This window comes from Nerophis lumbriciformis, linkage group LG05 (assembly GCF_033978685.3).
Source record: "Nerophis lumbriciformis linkage group LG05, RoL_Nlum_v2.1, whole genome shotgun sequence".
Taxonomy (NCBI): domain Eukaryota; kingdom Metazoa; phylum Chordata; class Actinopteri; order Syngnathiformes; family Syngnathidae; genus Nerophis; species Nerophis lumbriciformis.
This window is the reverse complement of record NC_084552.2, coordinates 16,573,784-16,596,360: the sequence shown is the minus strand read 5'-3', so window position 1 is coordinate 16,596,360 and position 22,577 is coordinate 16,573,784. Positions and strand designations below refer to the sequence as shown.

General features: G+C 40.6%; 1 long non-coding RNA gene across 1 annotated transcript in view; it reads left to right on the top strand.

Moving 5' to 3' along the window:
- The window catches only part of LOC140678809 (uncharacterized), a 44,381-nt gene extending 31,934 nt beyond the window's left edge, over positions 1-12,447 (top strand). The window contains exons 2-3 of the long non-coding RNA XR_012050422.1: positions 7,202-11,144; positions 11,217-12,447. This is a non-coding gene — a long non-coding RNA (uncharacterized lncRNA). The remainder of the gene's footprint in view (positions 1-7,201; positions 11,145-11,216) is intronic.
- The last annotated feature ends 10,130 nt before the right edge of the window (positions 12,448-22,577 follow it).

The following is a 22,577-nucleotide window of genomic DNA, read 5'->3' as shown; positions in this document are numbered from 1 at the left end:
GTCATTTGAACAATTGATAAAGAAATACCAGGTTCTAAAATGAGATTTGTGTTCCGTTCTATACAAATAAGGCACTATGTTACAGAGCTTAACCCTTATTGCAGTGTTTTTCAACCTTTTTTGCGTTGAAAAAATCCAGAGGCACACCACCAGCAGAAATCATTACAAATCATCAAATCAACTTTATTTATAAAGCACAAAAAGTGGTTGTCGCAATTGTTGGATATGACTTTAAAGCATAACCAAGCATGCATCACTATAGCTCTTGTCTCAAAGTAGGTGTACTGTCACCACCTGTCACATCACACCCTGACTAATTTTGAGTTTGTTGCCATTTTCCTGTGTGTAGTGTTTTAGTTCTTGTCTTGCACTCCTATTTTTGTGGCTTTTTCTCTTTTTTGGGTATTTTCCTGTAGCAATTTCATGTCTTCCTTTGAGCGATATGTCCCGTTTTAGCAATCAAGAGTGTTTCAGTTGTTTTTATCCTTCTTTGTGGGGACATTGTTGATTGTCATGTCGTGTTCGGATGTACATTGTGGACGCCGTCTTTGCTCCACAGTAAGTCTTTGCTGTCGTCCAGCATTCTGTTTGTGTTTACTTTGCAGCCAGATCAGTTTTAGTTTCATTCTGCATAACCTTCCCTAAGCTTCAATTCCTTTTTTTTAGTGGCACTCACCTTCTGTTCATTTTTGGTTTAAGCATTAGACATCTTTTTACCTGCACACTGCCTCCCGCAATTAGCTACCGGCTGCCACCTACTGATATGGAAGAGTATTACACGGTTACTCTGTCGAGCTCTAGACAGCACCGACACTCAACAACAACACATCATTTGCAGACTATAATTACTGGTTTGCAAAAAATATTTTTAACCCAAATACAAACCCCGTTTCCATATGAGTTGGAAAAGTGTGTTAGATGTAAATATAAACGGAATACAATGATTTGCAAATCCTTTTCAACCCAAATTCAATTGAATGCGCTACAAAGACAAGATATTTGATGTTCAAACTCATGAGCTTTATTATTTTTTTGCAAATAATAATAAACTTAGAATTTCATGGCTGCAACACGTGCCAAAGTAGTTGGGAAAGGGCATGTTCACCACTGTGTTACATGGCCTTTCCTTTTAACAACACTCAGTAAAAGTTTAGGAACTGAGGAGACACATTTTTTAAGCTTCTCAAGTGGAATTATTTCCCATTCTTGCTTGATGTACAGCTTAAGTGGTTTAACAGTCCGGGGGTCTCCGTTGTGGTATTTTAGGCTTCATAATGCGCCACACATTTTCAATGGGAGACAGATCTGGACTACAGGCAGGCCAGTCTAGTACCCGCACTCTTTTACTATGAAGCCACGTGATGTAACACGTGGCTTGGCATTGTCTTGCTGAAACAAGCAGGGGTGTCCATGGTAACGTTGCTTGGATGGCAACATATGTTGCTCCAAAACCTGTATGTACCTTTCAGCATTAATGGCACCTTCACAGATGTGTAAGTTACCCATGTCTTGGGCACTAATACACCCCCATACCATCACAGATGCTGGCTTTTCAACTTTGCGCCTATAACAATCCGGATGGTTCTTTTCCTCTTTGGTCCGGAGGACACGACGTCCACAGTTTCCAAAAACAATTTGAAATGTGGACTCGTCACACCACAGAACACTTTTCCACTTTGTATCAGTCCATCTTAGATGAGCTCAGGCCCAGCGAAGCCGACGGCGTTTCTGGGTGTTGTTGATAAACGGTTTTCGCCTTGCATAGGAGAGTTTTAACTTGCACTTACAGATGTAGCGACCAATTGTAGTTACTGGCAGTGGGTTTCTGAAGTGTTCCTGAGCCCATGTGGTGATATCCTTTACACACTGATGTCGCTTGTTGATGCAGTACAGCCTGAGGGATCGAAGGTCACGGGCTTAGCTACTTACGTGCAGTGATTTCTCCAGATTCTCAGAACCCTTTGATGATATTACGGACCGTATATGGTGAAATCCCTAAATTCCTGGTTGAGAAAAGTGTTTCTTAAACTGTTCAACAATTTGCTCACGCATTTGTTGACAAAGTGGTGACCCTCGCCCCATCCTTGTTTGTGAATGACTGAGCATTTCATGGAATCTACTTTTATACCCAATCATGGCATCCACCTGTTCCCAATTTGCCTGTTCACCTGTGGGATGTTCCAAATAAGTGTTTGATGAGCATTCCTCAACTTTATCAGTATTTATTGCCACCTTTCCCAACTTCTTTGTCACGTGTTGCAGGCATTAAATTCTAAAGTTAATGATTATTTGCAAAAAAAAAAGTTTATCAGTTTGTCAAATATGTTGTCTTTGTAGCATGTTCAACTGAATATGGGTTGAAAAGGATTTGCAAATCATTGTATTCGGTTTATATTTACATCTAACACAATTTCCCAACTCATATGGAATCGGGGTTTGTAGGTGAAATTAGATCATCTCCCACGGTACACCAGACTGTATCTCACGACACACTAGTGTGCCGTGGCACAGTGGTTGAAAAACACTGCCTTGAAATTCCTGCTATTGCACAAGTGCTGTTTCAACCTCCAGGGGAAGGTGACTATTAGTCTGTTGTATAATGTAATAGCTGGTACCTCCACTCAGAGGGTCAAAGGAACTATCCGTCAATATTGATGACAAGACATGAGGAGGATATTTGGAGTTATGCTAACAATATTAAATTTGCACTGATCTCTAAAATCTAAACAATGGAATTGATTAACTGACCCCTCGACGAAATTGACATGGTCTCAGGTTTAGGGGAAGACGAAGCGGTTGGGTCGAGAAGGAATGCGCGTGCCTGGCGAACCTTCCAGTCGAGGACGTTGGAGATATCCACCTTTTTGCAATTACGACAACAGAACATCTGCTCAGGTTTGTGGACAAATTGGAAGATCCTGGCAGTCTTCAAAGTACCCCAAAGCTGCCACCAATGATCGGAGGATGCCAGCAGAACTGTGGACGCTCTTGTGGTTTTGGATAACGTCGGATCGCGGCCCTGCAGGATGAATTTGAGGACCAGAAATAGACAACTTAGAGTGCAAAGCAAATTTATTTTCACTTGCATTCTAATTTACATTCTTTCCCTGGCTTCCAGACTTTCCCGGAGGACAGTGCAGTGAAGACACAACAAAGTCCGTTCCCATCTTTCATGGACACACACCTGTTGTTGTTGTTGTTGTTGACTTTGGACTGACTGGCTGTGTTATCGCGTTTGCGAGAGAACCAAGGTTGCTAATGAGAATATATTAATGAGGGGTGTCAAAAATTTTCAGATTAATCGCAATTTGTAACGATTCGTAATTGATAAAAAAAATAATAAAAATTTTTTTTTAGATTTGTTTACATTTTTTTCAATCTGTCCTGTTCAGCCACTCAGACTAATCATATTGTTGATGTAGATCAGAGCTGGACAAATATTTTGACTCGAGGGCCAAATTGAGAGGAAACAATGTGTCCGGGGGGTCCAAAGTGTATGTGTGTACAAATGATATACAGGACTGTCTCAGAAAATTAGAATATTGTGATAAAGTCCTTTATTTTCTGTAATGCAATTAAAAAAACTAAAATGTTATACATTCTGGATTCATTACATATCAACTGAAATATTGCAAGCCTTTTATTATTTTAATATTGCTGATTATGGCATACAGCTTAAGAAAACTCAAAAATCGTATCTCAAAAAGTTAGAATATTTCCTCAGACCAAGTAAAAAAAAAAAGATTTATAACAGCAAAACAAAATCAAACATTTGAAAATGTCAATTAATGCACTCAGTAGTTGGTTGGGAATCCTTTTGCACGGATTACTGCATCAATGTGGCGTGGCATGGAGGCAATCAGCCTGTGGCATTGCTGAGGTGTTATGGATGCCCAGGATGCTTCAATAGCGGCCTTTAGCTCATTTGCTTTATTGGGTCTGGTGTCTTTCAGCTTCTTCTTCACAATACCCCACAAATTCTCTATGGGGTTCAGGTCAGGGGAGTTGGCAGGCCAATCAAGGACAGTAATGCCATGGTCAGTACACCAGTTACTGGTGGTTTTGGCACTGTGGGCAGGTGCCAGATCATGCTGGAAAATGAAATCATCATCTCCATAGAGATTTTCATTAGATGGAAGCATGCAATGCTCTAAAATCTCTTGGTACACAGCTGCATTGACTCTGGACTTGATGAAACACAGTAGACCAACACCAGCAGCTGACATGGCTCCCCAAACAATTGCTGACTGTAGGAACTTCACACTGGATTTCAAGCAACTTGGATTTTGCTCCTCTCCAGCCTTCCTCCAGACTCTAGCGCCTTGACTTCCAAATGAAATACAAAACTTGCGTTTGTCTGAAAACAGGACTCTGGACCACTGTGCAACTGTCCAGTGCTTCTTTTCCATACACTCTTAGAAATAAAAGTGCTAAGTAGAACCATATAAGGTTCTTCGGCTCGTCCTCATAGGAGAACCCTTTTTGGCTCCAGGTAGAACCTTTTTCTATAAAGGTTCCACCTGGAACCCTTTTGGAGGGTTCTACCTAGAACCCAACATGAAGGGTTATACCTAGAACTGCGTGTGTAAGGTTCCACTCAGAACCCCCCATGAGAGGTTCTACAAAAAACCCACGCAGGGAGTTCCACTAAGAACCCTTTCATGTTTCAAGGGTTTCATCTAGAACCCACACAGGGAGTTCCACTAAGCACCATTTCGTTTGTCAAGGGTTTCATCTAGAACCCATGCAGGGAGTTCCACTAAGAACCCTTTCATGTTTCAAGGGTTTCATCTAGAACCCACACAAGGAGTTCCACTAAGAACTCTTTCATGTTTCAAGGGTTTCATCTAGACCTGACAGGGGGTTCTAAAAACATCCCTTTTCAAAGGTTTTCACCGATAACCGTCTTGTCTTCTGAGGGATCTATAAAGAACCATATTGTATTCTACAGATCAGTTTAGTTCATATTATGTTGTGGTCATTTATCATGTTGACATTGAACAAACATTCAAAACATTTTAATGAGAAAAACATTTATTTAAAGATAGTCCAACAAAACAGGAAAGGCTGTGTAGGTCCCAGGGGAGAACAGGTCAAAAGTCAGCATAGGTCCAGTGGAATCAGCAACATGACAGGCCAGACACATCATGCTGTCCTCAGTAGGTGAATTTGTGTAAATAAATCTCCAGCAATGGTGACATGGCAGAAAGAGACACAGAATAGTTTTAGTTCAATAAATCCAAGGTGCACTTACTGCATTTACTGCGCCTCATTGTAAGCTATCTACAAACAATAAAATAATGCATGGTCCAATGAAAAGAATCAGTGTACATACTGTATGTACTAATTGTGACAGTGGAACAGAATCATGAGAAAGTGAGGGAATCCCACAAAGTTTTCACATTGATTTAAATAATGTTGAAATACTTTTCAGTGTTATGTAACAAGTACCGTATTTTCCGCACTATTAGCCGCACCTAAAAACCACAAATTTACTCAAAAGCTGACAGTGCGGCTTTTAACCCGGTGCGCTTTATATATGGATAAATATTAAGATTCATTTTCATAAAGTTTCGGTCTCGCAACTTCGGTAAACAGCCGCCATCTTTTTTCCCGGTAGAACAGGAAGCGCTTCTTCTTCTACGCAAGCAACCGCCAAGGTAAGCACCCGCCCCCATAGAACAGGAAGCGCTTCTTCTTCTACTGTAAGCAACCACCCGCCCGCGTAGAAGAAGAAAAAGCGCGCGGATATCACCGTACGTTTCATTTCCTTTGTGTGTTTACATCTGTAAAGACCACAAAATGGCTCCTACAAAGCGACAAGGATCCGGTTCATGAAAAGACGCAATCTCTCCATCCGCACACGGATTACTATTTCACAGCAACTGATATTCCTGTGAACCGCACTGTGGAACGGGAGCACGTACGGTGAATATTCGCACCACAGGGAATGAGAAGTCATCCTTCACTGTGGTTCTAGCTTGCCATGCTAATGAAACTTCCACCTATGGTGATATTCAAAAGGAAGACCTTGCCAAAAGAGACCTTTCCAGCCGGCGTCATCATAAAAGCTAACTCGAAGGGATGGATGAAGAAAAGATGAGCGAGTGGTTAAGGTAAGTTTAAGTTTACGCGAAGAGGCCGGGTGGCTTTTTTCACGCAGCTCTGTCCATGTTGATATACGTATGTTTGTGATTGCACATTTGCGTACATTTTGGGAGTGAACAGAGTTGTTAGAACGCTGGTTTTTAATATATTATTAAAGTTTGACTGACCTATCTGACTGTTTTTTTGACATTCCTTTAGCGCAGTTAGATGCGGCTTACAACACCGGGCGGCTTATAGGTGGACAAAGTTTTGAAATATGCCGTTCATTGAAGGCGCGGCTTTTAACCCAGGGCGCCTTATGGTGCGGAAAATACGGGGTACTCAAAATGTTACGTATTGTAACAATAATGGAAATCTAGAGACGTCACTATGCCAAAATCAAACAAAATGTATTGGTCCAAATAATGTATTAGATAAGGGATATTTTTTTTATCATTATGTACAAACAAAGGGCAGCAGCAGGAATTTGACCATTAACAAGAACATAAAGCATGAAATTCCATGCTGCAACACATCTACTCACTACTCCCCACTTCCGACACAGTTGTATAGTCTCTTCACTGAAATGGGTACAACACTGTGGTCCTTGATCCCCAACACAAATCTTTCAATGAAAATACGAGTTTTTCTCAGTTCCTGGGTACTGGACAGCAAAAACAATATAGACTGACATTAATGCACTCATAGCATATGATATGTCCATGCTGATGTCCTCAATCAAAACCTGTATACCATCCAGGTATAGGGTTATCCTTTGTGCCTGCAAAGGGTTCCCCTCGTGTGTGTTATGGAGCATGATTGCTGGAGTAGGCACGCTTGGCTCCTATGCAATAAAAACAGATACATGTCAGTAAATAAAACCTGCCGTGAAAACAGCAAAATGACTCAATGTTGCCATAATATGGATAATGCCAATTCCTAAATCTTGACCTTAAATGCAATATTTACCTCCAGTAGAGTGTATAGAAAGGATGAGTCCTCTCTGAAAATGGAAGGCAGCAGTAGAATTACTGCATCCCTAATGAGTCCTGAGGAAATAAAATGATTATGTAATATTTTTTGTTTTCAGAAATACAGATTGTGGCTCCTATAGATACACATATAGGCCTAGATACCTCGTCTTACTGAATCATTCAGGCAGGCATTGATTGTCCTCTGGCAGCAGTCCTTTAGGTCACACATAGATGCTCTTTGAACCATCTTCGTTGCCATTCGATCCAGCTCTGTGACCATTCTGCAATCAGCTTCTACAAGGAATTGCTCCTTCATCTCCCACAGAAGCTGTAAGGAGGGATAACAAGTGTCATCTCAAAATACTTGATGATCATAAATGAAATAATACACATACAATTAAATATGGTCAATTCAATGCTTGAAGATACCAACTATTTTAGAAGCTTCAGTGCGGGAAACTTTTCGATGATTTCCTCTGCCTTGGCAGTTGCCATGAAGGTATTTCGGTATGCATAGGTTCAGATCTGGGTGTACCTTAAGCATCTCTGTAGACATTTCATTGATATGAGCTTCAATGCTCCTTTCATCCTCTCTACATTCTTCACTCTCCTGAGCCTATATGCATTCAAGAAAAATGACAAGCAATATAGTAAGAGGTAACCATTAAGATGAGGTGTACATGTTTTTTAAAAAGTTATATAATATGGAAGAATCATCCTCTCTGTAACCTTCGTCTTGTGTTATCTTTCTGCTACCACTATGTTGGAGACCAAGCTCAAGCCCAGTCTCCCTGCTCCTCCTACCCGCACATTAGTGTGTGCTCAACATGGATGTATTAGATCCATGGTGCTCACCAGCCCACCCATCCCTCCAAAGACGAGCTAGATGGCGACCGCATTGCCGCTACCGACAACGTTAAAGCTCCTTCTAACATTGACAATTTAAACTATAATATTTTATTAAAATAACAACTACAATAACCTTTTTAGGATGATTTAAGATTAATTGTACGGATATATTGGAACCTATTTTGTTATGGCAGCTCTCAGCAGAGCTTTGTCAGGTATTGTATTGTTTAACCACAATACAATTTGTTTGTTTGTTTTCTACAAGAAAACAAACAAATAAGCAAACAAACAAAACATAACAAGAAACAAATGCTTAGTCCACTTTTTACCATAACAGTCCTCAGCTAGGGTCAAGCATGCTGAAATAAGATATTATATATAGCTCACCTTGATTTTCGGAAGTTTCTTCTGTTCTCTCTCCTGTTCTTCTTTGTTCTGTTCTGTTCACAGTAATCACTATTGGTATGTCACACCTGGTTTGTAGGCAGGGAAGACCAGACCATGTGGTGCAATCCATGGGGCAACCAGCTCTTAACTCACACATGACAGCCACCATCATGCCAGCTCCCTGGCCCAACACACAAAACCTTGCCCTTTCCCCTGGGAGATCAGGGTTCAATTCCCAGCATCAACAAACCCTGATGTAGTAGCCTAAAAGTCAGCATTACAGTGTGATTTTTGCATCAGTTAAGGCTTGGCCTCTGACATCAAAGACTGTTGTCTATCAATGAACTTATGTGCAGCTTCACAACTCGACTAAGCCAGTCAGCAGGGTACAGCAGCCATGGGATGAGGCCGATCATGGAAAAGTATGAGGAGGAGACAAATACATGAGTAAAATTGTCTGTAAAATAAGTGTTTAATATTTTTTAAATTGTCTGTCACTAATCCACACATCACCTCAGTATGCATTAACATGGTCACTCTGCACCAACCAGGCCTTGAACTCACAACTTCAAACTGTATCCCTAGATCCCCTTTCTTGTAACAAACTTTCAAAAGCCTTTGTCCAGTGAGTCGTATAGCTCACTTAGATGCTCCAGAAAGAGGGGTTATAGCCTTGCTGCAGGGACCACCTTGCTAGTTCTTTGATATGTGTAATTTCCTCCTGAAGAAGGGAGTAGTGTATCTAAACTAAATAAACACAATTATAACTGCTGCGCAGCGATGGGTCGGGTCCGGGCGATTTTTGGCAAATTAAGGCAATTCTGAGCAACAAACAGGAGAACAGGAAGGCAACACAGTTGAAATTATAAAGTTCCTTTTGCACCAGTTGAGGCTAAAATCCACAACAATAGAACCAAAGACTGTGGTATATCATGCTGAGCTAATTGGCAAGTGACAATTCAACAGTGGCTTCACAAATTGATTAAGCCATTCACTGTTGTGCATGCAGATTTGAAACCACTGTAAATATATCAGTTATCAAGACAAAAATCTGAAAATACACATATTGCATCCAGACAGAATGGAGATATTGGTAATTTGATTTTTTTAATTGATTCGATTTGCTCCATAAGTTAAAAACTGATGTTTAATCTATCATGACTCTAAAATGTATATGTTTGCTTCACAAAGACCATCTGGCATTTTCATGAGCTGTCATCACCACCTTTGTCAGGGTTTGAACCCAGGTTATTTGGCACCAAGAACCAGCTCCTAAATTACTGAGCTATTTCTCAAACGGAATCACCAGCCAGACAGCAGTTGTCAAAAATGGTCCTCCCAGTCACAGCTAATCTTTGCCTGAGTCAACAAGATTTGCTAATGTAGATCTTGCTTTCTTATAATTAATGGTTGTGGAAATAAATTGGTAACAGAACATTTCAGTTATAGGACTGCCATTATTTGTATGTCTGATCAGAAGGTGTAAGGTAATAGACTAGTATGGTGGACCTGATGACTGAAGGCAGCCAGCTGGTTAGCTCAGTCACTATTGCCAGTGACTTTAGACTGGGTGGCAGGTGTTCAAATCCCAAGATGGGCAATTATGTTACAGTTTGATCAACAGGATCTGGGGAAGAAGAGTTTGCTTTAAAATAAACAAAAAAAATTGTATATGAAAAGTATTTGTATCAGTAGTCACAAGGAAATGTATTTTGCACCATTATTAGCAAATGTTATCAGGAAGTATGTCCCTGGTGACACAGGATCTTACCCATGCTTTCAAAAATCCCTGAAGAACTCTTTCTTCCAAAAACGGTTCTCTGGATCAAAATAGTTCTTACTGGAACCCTTAGTGTTAGTGAGAACCCTTTTAAAACCAATTATTCAGAAAAGGGGTTTTAAAGGGTTCTCTGGATCAAAATGGTTCTTACTGGAACCATTAGCGTTACCAAGAACCCTTGAAAAACCCTTTCTTCGGGAAAGGGTTTTTCAGAAGCAAATGGTTCCAGTTAGAACCTCAGCCCTTGTAGAAGAACCCTTTTGGAACCCTTATTTCTAAGAGTGTAGCCCAAGTCAGACGCTTCTAGAGATTTTAGAGAACTACATGCTTCCATCTGTTGAAAAGCTCTATGGAGATGATGATTTCATTTTCCAGCATGATCTGCCCACAGTGCCAAAACCACCAGTAACTGGTGTACTGACCATGTCATTACTGTCCTCGATTGGCCTGCCAACTCCCCTGACCTGAACCCCATAGAGAATTTGTGGGGTATTGTGAAGAAGAAGCTGAAAGACACCAGACCCAATAATGCAAATGAGCTGTTGTAGCATCCTGGGCATCCATAATACCTCAGCAATGCCACAGGCTGATTGCCTCCATGCCACGCCGCATTGATGCAGTAATCCGTGCAAAGGGATTCCCAACCAGGTACTGAGTGCATTAATTGACAATTTCAAATGTTTGATTTTGTTTTGCTGTTATAAATCTTTTTTTTTTTTTACTTGGTCTGAGGAAATATTCTAACTTTTTGAGATACGATTTTTGAGTTTTCTTAAGCTGTATGCCATAATCATCAATATTAAAAAAATAAAAGGCTTGCAATATTTCAGTTGATGTGTAATGAATCCAGAATGTATGACATTTTTGTTTTTTTAATTGCATTACAGAAAATAAATAACTATCACAATATTCTAATTTTCTGAGACAGTCCTGTATACACATTTAGCTGTAAAAATCTGCTGTACACTATGTTTGTCAGTGCTCTAGGTCCTCTGGGTGAAAACATCCGGTCCTCCGTGAGAAATCTCAGAGTGGTCTTCGATAGTGCCTTCAAATTCACCAAACAGGTCAGCTCAGTGGTTAGTACCAGCTTTTACCATCTCAGAACCCGAGCAAAGATCAAGGCCTTTCTCTCCCAGAGCGACCTGGAGACTGCTATATCCACGCCTTCATCACACACCGGCTGGACAACAACTCACTGTACGCTGGCATTGATCAGGCATCACTCCGCCGTTTGCAGCTTGTGCAGACGCGACTGCCCGTCTCCTCACCAGCACCAAAAAACGCGAGCACATCACTCCAGTCCTGGCCTCACTCCACTGGCTCCCTGTCCGTCACCGCATTGATTTTAAAATTACTTTTAATTGTTTTTAAATCCCTAAATGGTCTAGCCCCACAATACCTGACCGAGCTTCTGCATCATCATACCTCGTCTAGAGCCCTAAGATCAGCTGACCAACTGCTGTTGGCGGTCCCCAGATCCAGGCTATAAACCAGAGGGGACAGAGCCTTTTTCGTTGCCGCCCCTAAGCTCTGGAACAGCCTTCCCCTCCACATTAGGTCAGCCCGGAGCCTGGTGGTCTTCAAAACCCTTCTTAAGACCTACCTCTTCTCGCTGGTCTTTGACCTGAGCTGAGTCCGCCCACTAGACCACCATTTCTAGTTCCCCCCCCCCACCCCTTCGCTTTAGTTTTATTTTTCAATTTGTCGCACTTTTATTATTATTATTTAGCAAATTTTTACTTTTTATTCGACCCCTTTTACCGTATTGCTTTTGCACTATCTTGTTCAGCTCATTCATTGTTTGTTTTTAGTTTTTTGCTCTATGCTTTTTTAACCTGTAAAGCACTTTGGTTCAATTTAAAAGTTGTCGTAAACGTGCTATATAAATAAAGTTGACTTGACTTGACTTGACATGTGCTTGGGTCCCTTTTTATTGTCAGGAACACTAATACCAAAAGTCACAATGTCCGATAGACATACTTGCCAATCCTCCCGGATTTTCCGGCAGACTCCCGAAATTCAGCGCTTCTCCCGAAAAACTCCCGGGACAAATTTTCTCCTGAAAATCTCCCGAAATTCAGGCGGAGTTGGAGGCCACGCCCCCTCCAGCTCCATGCGGACCTGAGTGACAATATAAACAGCGTGCCTGCCCAATCACGTAATAACTGTAGAATGATTGAGGGCGAGTTCTTGGTTTCTTATGTGGGTTTATTCTTAGGCAGTTTCATTAACGTCCTCCCAGCGCGGTAACAACACACAACAACAGCAGTCACGTTTTCGTCTACCGTAAAGCAGTTCGTCTGCCGTAAACAGCAATGTTGTGACACTCTTAAACAGGACAATACTGCCATCTACTGTACATGCATATGTGACAATAACATCTACGGCTTTTAGAGAGTGCAGTGCACAACTGCGCACACAACAAGGAGACGAAGCAGAAGAACGAGGAAGATACAGCCATGGCGACGCCGGCGACGAGTAAGATGAAGAAATACGCTTGTAAGTTCCAAGCCGCAGCTGCGAATGGACCTGGATAGCCTCCGGGAAGAAGTAGTGGAGTACCAAGTGCTTGGCAGTGAAGATCTTCCTCAGGAAGCAAAGATTGACCGGTTTTGGGCCATGCTAGGGAGAGATGGAAGATTCCAGACTCTAGTGCATTTGATGAAAGCACTTTTGTGCGTGCCACACAGCAATGCATCATCAGAGAGGGTGTTCAGCATGGTTAGAAAAATAGTGACAGAGAATAGAACAAGGATGGACAATTCAACCCTTAACTCAACAATGAGTAGATGAGTGTTATGTGTGTGTATGTGTAAATAAATGAACACTGAAATTCAAGTATTTCTCTTATTTATATATATATATATATATATATATATATATATATAGATAGATAGATAGATAGATAGATAGATAGATAGATAGATAGATGGATAGATATACACTGTATATGTATATATATACACTGTATATGTATAGCTAGAATTCACTGAAAGTCAAGTATTTCTTATATATATATATGAAATACTTGACTTGGTGAATTCTAGCTGTAAATATACTCCTCCCCTCTTAACCACGCCCCCAACCACACCCCCGCCCCCACCCCCCACCTCCCAAAATTGGAGGTCTCAAGGTTGGCAAGTATGCCGATAGAATTCTGAAAACGTTATGACAAACCACTTCAAAAAAACGGAATGGAATTTTACAGGGGTTTTTTTACTGAATGGGACATCCAAAATGTACGTTAAAATAAAGAAAGTGAGATTTACAATATTAACTATGAACAATAAAACACTGAATATTAACATTTTTACATTACAATGAAGCAAAACACAACAAAATATGAATGCAAAGGGTAATAAACACCTACAATATGATATATTATTACTTTTAATGCTGAAATTTGTCGTAAAAATTTGCTTCTATGATTTGAAGATGCACAAAGAAGGGTAAGTTTTCAATGTAAGCTAACGTTTATTGGCTAAGTAACGTGACTTTTATTTGCTGTGTAGTTAAATGAGTGAGGCTGTAACCTCACTGCTAACATTATAACCATAGACATCTTCTAAGGGTACGCAGCGTCAAGCGCTACTGCCTACTGGCGCAGACGAGACGCGGGGCCGCCATCTTGGAGGGTGATCCTCTCCACTCAGTGCAAATCATTTGGCAGGAGCAATGAACTGTCAGCGCATTTAATTCATCTTACCTCACTGAATACCACTGATTTTCACGCGCTTTTTTGTCATACGTGTAGCTATGACAAAGGACACATGTTTTGGCATGTTTTATTATTCATAGTTTGCTTAACAGTAACAGAATAATCTTATATGCTATAAGTGACCAGACATCCGAAAGAAGGGGGGGAAAAACGGCCAGCTATTTTTAAATTCAAGAAACAATATGATTAGGTTATATATACATGCGTATATCCTGCATAAACAATGTATGAGTACATTAGATATCTTTTTTTATTTAATTTTTTTTTTTAATTTTTTTTTACATTAGATATCTATATATCTATAGACTGTATCTCTGTTGCTGCAGCAGCAGAGTTTATTCTGTCTTGACACTTTGTATTGATATTTTGTATTACATTCTTCCCTTAAATGATAATGTTTACAGTGATTGTTTTATATGTATTTTTTATGTATGTCGCTTTGGATAAAAGTGTCTGCCAAATACTTAAAGGGGAACACTATCACCAGACCTATGTAAGCGTCAATATATACCTTGATGTTGCAGAAAAAAGACCATATATTTTTTAACCGATTTCCGAAATCTAAATGGGTGAATTTTGGCGAATTAAACGCCTTTCTATTATTCGCTCTCGGAGCGATGACGTCACAACGTGACGTCACATCGGGAAGCATTCCGCCATTTTCTCAAACACCGAGTCAAATCAGCTCTGTTATTTTCCGTTTTTTCGACTGTTTTCCGTACCTTGGAGACATCATGCCTCGTCGGTGTGTTGTCGGAGGGTGTAACAACACGAACAGGGACGGATTCAAGTTGCACCAGTGGCCCAAAGATGCGAAAGTGGCAAGAAATTGGACGTTTGTTCCGCACACTTTACCGACGAAAGCTATGCTACGACAGAGATGGCAAGAATGTGTGGATATCCTGCGACACTCAAAGCAGATGCATTTCCAACGATAAAGTCAAAGAAATCTGCCGCCAGACCCCCATTGAATCTGCCGGAGTGTGTGAGCAATTCAGGGACAAATGCCCTCGGTTGCACGGCAAGCAATGGCGGCAGTTTGTTCCCGCAGACGAGCGTGCTAAACCCCCTGGATGTCTTGGCTCACACCGTCCCTTATGCCACCGAAGATGATCAAGAGAAGAATATCGACCCTAGCTTCCCTGGCCTGCTGACATCAACTCCAAAACTGGACAGATCAGCTTTCAGGAAAAGAGAGCGGATGAGGGTATGTCTACAGAATATATTAATTGATGAAAATTGGGCTGTCTGCACTCTCAAAGTGCATGTTGTTGCCAAATGTATTTCATAAGCTGTAAACCTAGTTCATAGTTGTTAGTTTCCTTTAATGCCAAACAAACACATACCAATCGTTGGTTAGAAGGCGATCGCCGAATTCGTCCTCGCTTTCTCCTGTGTCGCTGGCTGTTGTGTCGTTTTCGTCGGTTTCGCTTGCATACGGTTCAAACCGATATGGCTCAATAGCTTCAGTTTCTTCTTCAATTTCGTTTTCGCTACCTGCCTCCACACTACAACCATCCGTTTCAATACATGCGTAATCTGTTGAATTGCTTAAGCCGCTGAAATCCTAGTCTGAATCCGAGCTAATGTCGCTATAGCTTGCTGTTCTATCCGCCATGTTTGTTTGTGTTGGCATCACTATGTGACGTCACAGGAAAATGGACGGGTGTAAATAACGATGGTTAAAATCAGGCACTTTGAAGCTTTTTTTAGGGATATTGCGTGATGGGTAAAATTTTGAAAAAAACTTAGAAAAATAAAATAAGCCACTGGGAACTGATTTTTAATGGTTTTAACCCATCTGAAATTGTGATAATGTTCCCCTTTAAACATAAACATATATAAACACCTGAAAGTCTTTGTATCAGCTAAACCACCAATTAGTTTCACTGGATTCAGAATAAAGCCAAATTCTGTTTTACCCAACAATGTTAGTATTTGAATATTGTTACTTGAAGACTTATTCCTGGTTACAATTATACTGTTAAGAAAGTATTGTTTTATATTTTGCCTAAAATGAGAACGCATCATAATCAGTGGCGGCTGGTGAATTTTGTTTTAGGTGGGGCTGAAAGTTTGTAAACCAAACCCCTGTAGGGCCGTCATCCTCCCCCAGAAGATTTCTTTGTGATTTTCACATACAAATATTGAAGATCTTTGCTCCTTCTCAACTCTGTGGTAATATTATTTTCACAAAATACAACCAATAGTACGTTAATGTTAAATCTTACTTGTGAATAGTAGTCCCCCGATTCCTATTTTCAACAGTCCGCACATTTGAGCAGGAATACGCTGAACACCAGCCCGGCATCTTTGTTTTCTACCTGTCAACTGTCAGTTTAGGCTGCTCGCCGGCTCTTCATCGCCACTTCAAGATGGCGGGCAAATTGCTCGCGTCACAGCAGCCAATGCTGCGTCTACTTATAAGATGTCTATGGTTATAACGTCATTGCAAACACGGCAATATGTTGCGTCCACTGCAGTTTGCTACCTTATTCATACTTTTTGTCAAGTGATTTTTTTTAAGCAGGGTTGCATGAGGTACCTACACATAACGTTACGTTAGTCAATGTATCACACACAGTAACGTAACGTTAGTCAATGTATCACACACAGTAACGTAACGTTAGTCAATGTATCACACACAGTAACATAACGTTAGACGGCGGTCAGCAGCACCGCATATTTTAGGCACCTACAAAAAGACAAACATAGTCAAATAATGGTCAGTTAAAATGTATACTATATTAAGAATATGTGTACATATTGCATAGGGCCCTGACATCTAAAAAGTACAACTCTGTTCATTGTTATGTTCATATATTTGTTATGTTTTTCATGTGTACGCACACATCAACACACATACAGTATGAGATGAGATCAATGAGATAAGGTAAGAACAGGACAGAAACTGCTGTGGAACTAGTTACAATGCAATATGTCATGGAAATACAATGTTAACACTTATGTGCAAATAAGTACAGTTGCACTTGTTTTTTCAAATGTGTTTATTCTGTAAAGGAATGAGTTAAATGTTTAAAATTACTGGTTAATAGTGCTATTATGAAGTGTGATGTCAGCACTATTTTTTTTCCTGCAATTTCAAATGCTCTTGTTTTAATAAATTAATACAGCGTTTTAAAAGCATACACAATCTGTGTAAATATATTAGTCTGTGGTTAAATGACTTGAAAGGACTCGAAACTCAAAATGCAGGACTTGGGACTTGACTTGAGACTTTCCAGTCTTGACTTTGGACTTGACTCGGGACTTGCCTGTCTTGACTCGGGACTTGACTCGAGACTTGAGGGCAAAGACTTGAGACTTACTTGTGACTTGCAAAACAATGACTTGGTCTCACCTCTGCTATTTACATTGTAGATTGTCACTGAAGGCATCAAAACTATGAATGAACACATGTGGAGTTACATATGTACTTAACAAAAAAAAAGGTGAAATAACTGAAAACATTTTTTATATTCCAGTTTCTTCAAAATAGCCACCATTTGCTCTGATTACTGCTTTGCACACTCTTGGCATTCTCTTGATGAGCTTCAAGAGGTAGTCACCTGAAACGGTTTTCACATCACAGTTTTGATGCCTTCAGTGACAATCTACAATGTAAATAGTCATGAAAATAGAGAAAACGCATTGAATGAGGAAAAGGTGTGTCAAAACTTTTGGCCTGTACGCATATGTACTGTATATTACATGTGTATGTTATATTTTATATTGTTATATATCATGGTACATTTTGGGTTTATTTTTTACCTATTGTTTTTGCCCTTTTGAGTGTTTAATTATCCTCTTTCCATCAAATGTAACTGAGCTACTGTGTGTAACAATTTCCCTTGTGGATCCATAAAGTTTGTCTATTCTACAAACCCCGTTTCCATATGAGTTGGGAAATTGTGTTGGATGTAAATATAAACGGAATACAATGATTTGCAAATCATTTTCAACACATATTCAATTGAATGCACTACAAAGACAAGATATTTGATTTTCAAACTCATAAACTTTTTTTTTTTTTTGCAAATAATAATTAACTTAGAACTTCATGGCTGCAACACGTGCCAAAGTAGTTGGGAAAGGGCATGTTCACCACTGTGTTACATGGCCTTTCCTTTTAACAACACTCAGTAAACGTTTGGGAACTGAGGAGACACATTTTTTAAGCTTCTCAGGTGGAATTCTTTCCCATTCTTGCTTGATGTACAGCTTAAGTTGTTCAACAGTCCAGGGGTCTCCGTTGTGGTATTTTAGGCTTCATAATGCGCCACACATTTTCAAAGGGAGACAGGTCTGGACTACAGGCAGGCCAGTCTAGTACCCGCACTCTTTTACTATGAAGCCACGTTGATGTAACACGTGGCTTGGCATTGTCTTGCTGAAATAAGCAGGGGCGTCCATGGTAACGTTGCTTGGATGGCAACATATGTTGCTCCAAAAACTGTATGTACCTTTCAACATTAATGGCGCCTTCACAGATGTGTAAGTTACCCATGTCTTGGGCACTAATACACCCCCATACCATCACACATGCTGGCTTTTCAACTTTGCGCCTATAACAATCCGGATGGTTCTTTTCCTCTTTGGTCCGGAGGACACGACGTCCACAGTTTCCAAAAACAATTTGAAATGTGGACTCGTCACACCACAGAACACTTTTCCACTTTGTATCAGTCCATCGTAGATGAGCTCAGGCCCAGCGAAGCAGACGGCGTTTCTGGGTGTTGTAGATAAACGGTTTTCGCCTTGCATAGGAGAGTTTTAACTTGCACTTACAGATGTAGCGACCAATTGTAGTTACTGGCAGTGGGTTTCTGAAGTGTTCCTGAGCCCATATGGTGATATCCTTTACACACTGATGTCGCTTGTTGATGCAGTACAGCCTGAGGGATCGAAGGTCACGGGCTTAGCTGCTTACGTGCAGTGATTTCTCCAGATTCTCTGAACCCTTTGATGATATTACGAACCGTAGATGGTGAAATCCCTAAATTCCTTGCAATAGCTGGTTGAGAAAGGTTTTTCTAAAACTGTTCAACAATTTGCTCACGCATTTGTTGACAAAGTGGTGACCCTCCCCCGTCCTTGTTTGTGAATGACTGAGCATTTCATGGAATCTACTTTTATACCCAATCATGGCACCCACCTGTTCCCAATTTGCCTGTTCACCTGTGGGATGTTCCAAATAAGTGTTTGATGAGCATTCCTCAACTTTATCAGTATTTATTGCCACCTTTCCCAACTTCTTTGTCACGTGTTGCTTGCATCAAATTCTAAAGTTAATGATTATTTGCAAAAAAAAAAAAGTTTATCAGTTTGAACATCAAATATGTTGTCTTTGTAGCATATTCAACTGAATATGGGTTGAAAAAGATTTGCAAATCATTGTATTCCGTTTATATTTACATCTAACACAATTTCCCAACTCATATGGAAACAGGGTTTGTATTTACTGCCAAGTTATCTTCTATTTACTCAAGAAGTTCAGCTGATAAGTTACTCTCGCTGGTCCTGGACCAGCCTGTTACTGTTAACCTATGTAAGAAAAGTGAAGATGCTAATGCTAAAAACGAATGAGCTAAATGTGCATACGTACCTCTGCTTTCAGCCCGTGTTTCCTTCTCCTCCTTCCTTCGTTTTATAGACAATGTTGATGTCCCACTCTTCATCGTAAAAGATTATCAATCAGATAAAATTGCTCCCCGAGCCTTTTTTTGAGCAGGAGCAGCAGTATAGCAGTCAGGGTCATGGCACAGGTAGCAGCACATTGTAGGACATTTTGATCTTTTTAAAGGAAAACAATCCAATTAAGTGCACATTATATCTACATTTTTAACCTATTTATGTTATTGTTAATTTATTTACCTTCTTTCACATTCTGCAATTTGGCACCCCAGGCAGCCGTCTGGTCTGGTTCGCCTGTCAGGAAAGACGGCTCTGGCTACATAAATCATTTCCTCTCATTTCTGGATCTCCTGCAAGATTATCTTGGCGTTTCTTCGGCGAGTCTCCTCATGTAGCACTGCTTCCATGGGTGTCTGAAATATGGTGGAGCGAGAATGGCAAAGCAGTGGTGTAGCGTGACCTGGATTGTGCTGGTTTGGAGCAGGTCCAAGGCTTGCTAATCTCGTAACCCGTGTCTCATTCGCATATGGCAGCGTACAATTTGCCATGCTCAACTTTCTTTAGGAGCTAACTGGTTGGTGTGAACCGGGACTGTCCCTCGGATGCAAGTGGCCACGGATGAAGCGCTGGCTGTCCAGGGTCGGGACCCGGGGTGGACCGCTCACCTGTGCATCGGTTGGGGACATCTCTGCGCTGTTGACCTGTCTCCGCTTGGGATGGTCTCCTGCTGGCCCCACTATGGACTGGACTCTCACTATTATGTTAGATCCACTATGGACTGGACTCTCACTATTATGTTGGATCCACTAAGGACTGGACTCTCTCACAATTATGTTAGATCCACTATGGGCTGGACTCTCACTATTATGCTAGATCCACTATGGACTGGACTCGCATTATTATGTTAGATTCACTATGGTCTGGACTCGCACTATTATGTTAGATCCACTATGGACTGGACTCTCACTATTATTTAAGATCCACTATGGACTGGACTCTCACTATTATGTTAGATCCACTATGGACTGGACTCTCACTATTATGTTAGATCCACTATGGGCTGGACTCTCACTATTATATTAGATCCACTATGGACTGGACTCGCATTATTATGTTAGATTCACTATGGACTGGACTCGCACTATTATGTTAGATCCACTATGGACTGGACTCTCACGATTATTTAAGATCCACTATGGACTGGACTCTCACTATTATGTTAGATCTACTATGGACTGGACTCTCACTATTATGTTAGATCCACTATGGACTGGACTCTCACACTATTATGTTAGATCCACTATGGACTGGACTCCCACTATTATGTTAGATCCACTATGGACTGAACTCTCACACTATTATGTTAGATCCACTCTGGACTGGACTTTCACTATTATGCTAGATCCACTATGGACTGGACTCTCACTATTATGTTAGATCCACTATGGACTGGACTCTCACTATTATTTAAGATCCACTATGGACTGGACTCTCACTATTATGTTAGATCCACTATGGACTGGACTCTCACTATTATGTTAGATCCACTATGGACTGGACTCTCACTATTATGTTAGATCCACTATGGACTGGACTCTCACACTATTATGTTAGATCCATTATGGACTGGACTCTCACTATGATGTTAGATGCACTATGGACTGGACTCTCACTATTATGTTAGATCCACTATGGACTGGACTCTCACTATTATGTTAGATCCACTATGGACTGGACTCTCACTATTATGTTGGATCCACTATGGACTGGACTCTCACTATTACGTTAGATCCACTATGGACTGGACTCTCACTATTATGTTAGATCCACTATGGACTGGACTCTCACTATTATGTTAGATCCACTATGGACTGGACTCTCACACTATTATGTTAGATCCACTGTGGACTGGACTCCCACTATTATGTTAGATCCACTATGGACTGGACTCTCACACTATTATGTTAGATCCACTCTGGACTGGACTTTCACTATTATGCTAGATCCACTATGGACTGGACTCTCACTATTATGTTAGATCCACTATGGACTGGACTCTCACTATTATTTAAGATCCACTATGGACTGGACTCTCACTATTATGTTGGATCCACTATGGACTGGACTCTCACTATTATGTTAGATCCACTATGGACTGGACTCTCACTATTATGTTAGATCCACTATGGACTGGACTCTCACACTATTATGTTAAATCCATTATGGACTGGACTCTCACTATGATGTTAGATGCACTATGGACTGGACTCTCACTATTATGTTAGATCCACTATGGACTGGACTCTCACTATTATGTTAGATCCACTATGGACTGGACTCTCACTATTATGTTGGATCCACTATGGACTGGACTCTCACTATTACGTTAGATCCACTATGGACTGGACTCTCACTATTATGTTAGATCCACTATGGACTGGACTCTCACTTGTCATGTCTGTGTTGATCATGTTTTTGTTTGGCCATGTGCTGTTTGTTTTTTGGACGCTTTTTAGTTCCTGGTTGTTCACTCCCTTGTTTTGTTTCCATGGTTACCCATTAGTTTCACCTGTTCCACATTTGGACTCACACACCTGTCACAAATCATGTCACTGTTATTTAAGCCTGTCTTTTTCTGTTGGTCGGCCTGGCGACATTATCTGCTGTTACCCTTGTCACTCATGCGTTGATTCCATGCCATTGTTCCATGATCATTTCCATGCTTGTTCCAAGTAAGTTTTTGTTTATTCATGTCACGTTTAGCAGTTCTTTTGTTTCATGTTCTTAGTCTACGTTAAGTGTAAGTTTTTGTTTCATAGTCAAGTTTGTACCTCCGACTTTTCCGCGCCTTTAGTTTGTTCTTTTTGTTATAGTAAAAATAAATATGTCCTTACCTTCACGCCATGTCCGCTCCAACTTTTATTGCATCTCGGGAAAACAAACCCGCCATAGTCCATGTCATGACATCACTATTATGTTAGATCCACTATGGACTGGACTCTCACTATTATGTTGGATCCACTATGGACTGGACTCTCACTATTATGTTAGATCCACTATGGACTGGACTCTCACTATTATGTTAGATCCACTATGGACTGGACTCTCACTATTATGTTAGATCCACTATGGACTGGACTCTCAC